This window comes from Phaseolus vulgaris, chromosome 1 (assembly GCF_000499845.2).
Source record: "Phaseolus vulgaris cultivar G19833 chromosome 1, P. vulgaris v2.0, whole genome shotgun sequence".
NCBI classification, from domain to species: domain Eukaryota; kingdom Viridiplantae; phylum Streptophyta; class Magnoliopsida; order Fabales; family Fabaceae; genus Phaseolus; species Phaseolus vulgaris.
Window position 1 is genome coordinate 14,928,616 of NC_023759.2, and position 6,463 is coordinate 14,935,078.

The following is a 6,463-nucleotide window of genomic DNA, read 5'->3' on the forward strand; positions in this document are numbered from 1 at the left end:
CGATTTAACCGATTGAATTGGTTTGACAGTTAAGTCAACCAAAGTCAAAACAGTTCAAAAAAACCCTTCACACAGGCTAAGGGAAAAACAACCGATTAAAAGGAGAAATCAATAGGTTTTTTTCACTTAGCTTTGAAAAACACTTTTCTTTTTAAAACCAGATTGATTCAGTTGTGAATTTGATTAATAGTGGATCTAGCAAATTCTAAACTACCTAGAACTAAACCCTAAACTCAGCAAAAAAGTCTTCAAGTTTTCTTCATGAATTTGGAGGCATCAAAGCTTCATTTTCAACATAGATAAAATCAAATTATAATATATAGGTAGGTCCAATCCTTGCCATATAAAACAGTTTTGTAAGGCTAAATTAGGCTTAAAGTCCACTTTCAATTAGAGTTTATCCTAACAAAGTTTGATGGACTTATCATAGGATCCTTTATCAAACCACTCACAAATATCTAATCATACACTAGACATGTCCAATTCTAAACGTAAAGAGATGTGTTGGAGATCTTACATCAACTATAGATATGACCAATTTATAATTTGTATGCTTGTGTGTGTGTGTGTGATGTAAACCTTAGAAGGTTTTTAAGAAAAGAGAATGCAAAAGAACACAACACCTTCAATTCAAGAACCAAAGGATAAGTGCAAGAAGATTCACCACTTGAAAGAGTTTCTCAAGATAAGAACTAGAGAAAGAAAAGAGAACTCTAGAGACTCCCAAATATAAAATCATAAAGATATTTTCATTCAATATTCAAGAGTGAATTTACAAATGGGGAGACTCCCTTTTATAATGGAGGAGATTTTGCAAGGAGTAGAATGGAAGAAAATGGAGTTAATTTTGCTAATCAAGAGTTATCTCCACTAAACATGATTAGCACATTTAATCCCTTAAAATTAAGGACTAACATGGGTAGTTCCTTAAATCTAAGGAGATGTAATGATTACATGTGAAAAGCAATGATGACTTGGAGAAGTCACATGGATGGCACTAAGAAGAGAATATTTGTCACGTCACATATAACCATATATATAATGTTAAATACGTTATGGTAAAGACAAGTTAAGCTTTTATAAGATGAATGTCTAAATATCTTAACTCTTGCCATTAACACTCAAGTTTTGATTATAACAAACAAAACAATTTTGGTTTTTGTTGAAGGCAGATTTATTAAAATCCTTTTTTCTCGACAACCGGACTAAGTCAATTGTAGTATAGTTGAAAAGGGTTGTCGTATCCACAGGGACTAAAGATTACTATAGCAGTAATAACTTTCAAAATTATATGAAAATATGATCAAATTTGGTTGCATATATGTTGTGAAATAACTATAATAATTCTAATAAAATATTTAGCAAGATTGAAACGAGATACAAATACAATAGAAGGTTAACAATTTGAGCACAAGTGATGGCATTTCATGAAGGTCTTCTTGAATCATGTAAGGAAAAGGGGTGCGGAAGCTATGAAGGTGTGTGAGCAAGATCCTCCTAAGAGTGGTGTTGATCTTGAAGGTGCATGATGTGTATGAAGCTAGGGAGGTTCGGCCAACCCAAGGAGAGGTGAAGGAGATGAAGTTTAGAGCCTAGAATTCTAGGGAGAAGCAAAGCTTGGCACAAAATGGCAGCATAACTTTACTCACAATAAACTTGAAAATACAAGGTGTAGGCTCCTCCTTTTATAGGCTAAGGAGGACCATAATGCAACCCTAATGCTAGCCAAATGAAATGTAAATGTGAAGCACATGGGTGCACATGGCACATGGGTGCACAAATGAGCACATGGGGAGGGGTGTGTCTAGTTTTTATGCTCACCCCCTCCATGGGCTTTCTAGACCGGCCTTGGTAAATTTAGAGGGTTTTTTAGAAACTCTAAGTTTACCTAGGTTGGTGTTTTAGGTGCCAAAATTAATTCTAAGAAAATTACAAATAAATTTCCTATGCTAATTTTGACAAGAAATTAAAGTCGACTCTACACTAGAGTTTATGGCATTTGAACATGTAAAAGAACGTCTTCTTGGATCCTCTTGGCCATAACTCTATGGTTGGCCCAAATCTACCCTTTGGTGGGCTTGCATGTGGGCTTGTCCTTGGGCCTCTTCCATCATCCCCTCCTTCTTGAAAAGGATTTGTCCTCAAATCCATTGCTTCTTCTTCTTCATGGCTAGGGGAATGGATGTGGCTGGATGGTGTCCATCATCTCCTTCTCCTTGAGAAGATCTATCCTCAAATCTAGAGATTTGATCTCGGATAGCAGCCTCTTGCTTCTTCAACTATGCTTGCCCTCCCGGATCAAACGTCCACCTAGGGGAATTATCAAATAAAGCAAATGAGTTAGTTGAAGTAGTTATATACAAATCAATTTTATGAAGTTGCCATTTTTGTTTTTCTTTTGTTTTTGGCAACTTTTTACAATATTTCTCTTTTGATGGTTGCATGTGTTCTCTAATCCTCTCATGCCTTGTAAAATTTTCAATAGTGGTTACTTGTTCCTTAGGCATAATTCCTTTAGGAAGTGGTAACAACGCAAAAAGAGAAAGAGGACTATGTTCACATACAACTTCAAATGTAGAAATATTAGTAGTCTTGTGGACTACTGTATTGTATGCTTGCTCAATAGAAAAAGGATACTCATCCCAAGAATTGTGGTTGTCTTTCATGATTTCTCTAGGCATAGTAACAAGAGCTATGTTTTCAATTTTATGTTGACCATTCTTTTGAGGATGATAAGAATTTGAAAAGGACAACTTAGTTGCAAGTTTTTCCAAGAGAATCCTCAAATGATGGTTTTCAAATTTTGGAGCTCTATCCAACACTAAGTTTGAAGAGAAATCATGAAGACTTGTCACTTCTTTAAGGAAGAGTTTATCCATGTCCATGAAAATGGAATCAAAACCTTTTGTTGTCCTAGGAAGATCTAATATGAAATTTAGGCTTATGTCTTCCCAAGGATCATTTGCAAAAGATGAAGGAGTATAGAGTTCATGAGACATCGCCTTAGATGTATTTTTAAAACACGGAATGTATCTAGGGTAATGTCTTTGAACATCTTTTCTCATGGGTGACAATAATTTTCCTTTTAAAAGCTCTAGAGTTTTATCAACTCTAATTTGACCCATGAGTTCTCCTTCATGAAGAATTTATCTTTTATGTGTGAAGGTAGTCTCGTTGATACAACCTTTGTTCATGGAAATTTCATTTCGTTGCAAAGGTTGTCTCAATAAGACATGACAAGTTTCTTTAGGCACTACTTCACATAAAAAATTGTCTTTGTAGATGCCTATAGATGACTTGACCTTCACTTGGTGATATCTTGGCATGTATGTAAAATAATCTACTATATTTTTATCTATGCAAGCCTTTTTTAAGGATTCTTCTTTTTTTTCTAGGCTTGCAAGTGTTCCTTTACAAAAGGTAAGGCTAGGTTGTTCAACAAGAGGTATATTTTCAAATGTATTTTCAACTTTTCCTTCTTGTTGAATGACCTTGTGGGAAGGAACACTCTTCTCCCACGCCTTTTGTTTCCCAAGGGTTTTCTCTTGCTTTTCTATTTTTACATTTTCTTCACTCTCACTAGCTTCTTTTTCTTGGCTACTATTCTCATCTTTGTCCCTTAAGATCATAGATCTTTCATTGAAACATTGAGATGCTAATTGATCATTGCCAAGGTATTCTAAACATGGAATTTCTCTAGCTGGAGTGTGAGAGATATGCTTGATTAGGTTTTCTTGTCTCTCTTTCCTAGCTCTCCTAGGGAATTGTTGATGATATTCATTTTTCCTAAGACTTTCTTCCCCAAGATAATCATGATGTTTAGAGCTAGATGCATGAGAATGTAATTTTTTTGAAAATTGAGACTTCTCATTCTTTGCTTTAGTCAATTCATTAGTTTTGATCTCATTCTCCAATTGTTTAGATGAAATTGATTGAATATCCTTAGTAAGTTGTTTCAAAAGAGATTTCAAGGATTTCACCTCACTTTTAAGAGATTTAGAGGAGTGAGAAGACATGACTAAAGCTTTGTGTGTAGAAGTATTTTACCTTGAGAAAAATTTAGGGAAGTCAAAGAAGGTAGTCTTCCAGGTAAGGGAGGTGAGTCAAAGTGGACTACTTAAATACCAAGCCTTTGCCTTAGCCAAAAACTATCCCTCAATGTCTTCACACAAAGCTTTCTCTTAGTAAACCACTTGAAACACAATTAAGTTGAGAAATCAAAACTTTTTTTTCAATGCAAGAAAAACAATGTATGCTAACTAATTAACAAAGCTAGACGGTTTATCACAAACTTAACAAAAATAAGCATGCAAAGCGTCACTAACTAAGCAAAAGAAAAGGCAATTACAAACAATTAACAATTGCTAATTAAGAATTCTATACTAGTCGGCCCTAGGTGAGGCTTCTTGGACACTTTGAGCCCTTGAAGACACACTCACTGTCTAAATCGTAATTAAGAGGTAATTAACACAAATTAAGTTGCAAGGAAATTAAGAAAAACTCCCTTTGTTGATCCTCTTTTTGCTAAATGCACTTCCTTGTTGTCTTTGCTTGTTGACCCTCCAAGTGTTTGTAGTGTTTTTCAAGAAAGCTTGTTTCGGCCTTGGCTTTGTTTCCCCTTAGAATGAAGGTTTTAATTCTCCAATTCCAGCACCTATCAAAAGACTAGACCTTACCCAAGTCAAGTTTCCATTCAATTAAGCACCAAAGGAGAAATAAATTCCAGCACCAAATTAGAGGTCAAAGAACAAAAGCAAGAAAAATTTAATTGAATAAAACAGTACCACCAAAAGGAGTTAGATTATGACAACTAGAAAGAGGTCCAAGAAATATTAAGCAAGCAAACAAAAGGTACCAAAATAAAGGTAGGCACACAAAAGAATCTTAAGAATGGCACTAGAATTAGATGACCAAATAAAAAAAACAGCACCATTGGAAAATGTTGTGGGCCAGAAACGTGTTTTTCCCCAAATTATGCTGAGCTGTGTTTTTAAGATATGATTCTGAAATTTGATATGCAAGATATTCAAGATCTTAGCTAAATCCTGGATTTGGAATCACTCAAAACGCATGCACCAATTTGTTTTAATAAATTTTGCAATTTTGGTGTTCAGTTACGCCAGCTGTAGCGCCTCAGATTTGCACACTGATTTTAAAAGATTTATCATTTTTTCTGTTGATTCTTTTGGACTAATTCTTTTTTTGTCCTTTCTATAACACTTCAAACTTGCAAATTCCAGAGAATCAAAATTTTCCTATGAGTGAAAATATTTTTCTGGATCAAAACAGTCAGCACAGAAAATCTGAAACAGGGGATTCTGGAAACTGGAAACAAAAACAGCAAGATACCAAAGTTTAGACACAATGGAAATTTGTGAAATAGAATTGTGTAGGATCTAAACACAATATGAACTCAAACTAAAATTAAAAAGGCACAAAAAGATCAAAGAACAGCAGATTCAAAGCAATTAAAGTTACCCAAAATCAAGAAACAATCAAGCCAAATAAATGACTACTAAGAATTGTTGACATTGTGGATGAACATGACTTGACAAAACATATAAGATTCAGAAATTAAAGACTCAAAAGCATAATATGAACCAAATAATGAAAGCAATAAAGACTCAAAAGCCTAAAAGAAAATAGCAACTCAAAGGTGTATGGAATCCTATCACAATTTGCACAAGAACTTGTTCAAGATCAATTGAACAAAAGTGCTTCGGTTGGATCTTCCACAAAGCACACCAAAACAACTAAAATGTAAAAAACAGCAAGACAATTATGGAAAATAAGATGAACAACATGAAAGTAAAGAAGAAATAAAAATGAAAGACCAAAAGCAACTCATCTTGAAGAACCATAGCTCATGATACCAAATGATGGCATTTCATGAAGGTCTTCTTGAATCATGTAAGGAAAAGGGGTGCGGAAGCTATGAAGGTGTGTGAGCAAGATCCTCCCAAGAGTGGTGTTGATCTTGAAGGTACATGATGTGTATGAAGCTAGGGAGGTTCGGCCAACCCAAGGAGAGGTGAAGGAGATGAAGTTTAGAGTCTAGAATTCTAGGGAGAAGCAAAGCTTGGCACAAAATGGCAGCATAACTTTACTCACAATAAACTTGAAAATACAAGGTGTAGGCTCCTCCTTTTATAGGCTAAGGAGGACCATAATGCAACCCTAATGCTAGCCAAATGAAATGTAAATGTGAAGCACATGGGTGCACATGGCACATGGGTGCACAAATGAGCACATGGGGAGGGGTGTGTCTAGTTTTTATGCTCACCCCCTCCATGGGCTTTCTAGACCGGCCTTGGTAAATTTAGAGGTTTTTTTAGAAACTCTAAGTTTACCTAGGTTGGTGTTTTAGGTGCCAAAATTAATTCTAAGAAAATTACAAATAAAGTTCCTATGCTAATTTTGACAAGAAATTAAAGTCTACTCTACACTAGAGTTTATGGCATTT